At 40.5% G+C, this 519-nt stretch overlaps 1 protein-coding gene across 1 annotated transcript in view; it reads right to left on the reverse strand.

The window, feature by feature from the left end:
• The window catches only part of LOC110426405 (putative disease resistance RPP13-like protein 1), a 6638-nt gene that overhangs the window by 2901 nt on the left and 3218 nt on the right, over window positions 1-519 (reverse strand).

Here is a 519-nt window from a genome sequence, read left to right on the forward strand (position 1 = left end):
AGACAAGCTGAGCAAGGGTTGTCTTGCCTATCCCTCCCATGCCGGTGATGGCAATCACAGAAACTCCAGCATCACTGCCATCCTTGTTAGCCTTTCATTATCATGTCCTTATGTACCAATGATATAGTTGGCGCTTTCCAATTATGAGAGTCCAATTTGAAGAAAGGAGGTGCTGGTCAGAGACCTTCCAGGTCGTTCGTTTAAAGAGGGGCTCAAAACTTGAGTTTGATTATCCTGTCAGGTCAGGCCAAATTATCAGGTTGAAGTTTCAGTAGAAAAACATACTGAAATGAATGCATTCAGCGTGAGCAAGGATGAGATACAAATAATAACTCAAAAAGACTAAAAACCTATGAAGTTATGAAATATATAGTGGTCATTTTCACCTACAAAAGTATGAGGGATATTGAGATAGAACCAACTGAAGCAACAATTACATGGTGTCTTCAATCACATTTAAAGCCTGCTCAAGATGCAATGCCCAGTTACCCACATGCTCTGTCTTTGACCTACACTAAA

This window comes from Theobroma umbraticum, unplaced genomic scaffold (assembly GCF_002168275.2).
Source record: "Theobroma umbraticum cultivar Fairchild unplaced genomic scaffold, ASM216827v3 scaffold_55.0, whole genome shotgun sequence".
In the NCBI taxonomy this organism is placed as follows: Eukaryota; Viridiplantae; Streptophyta; class Magnoliopsida; order Malvales; family Malvaceae; genus Theobroma; species Theobroma umbraticum.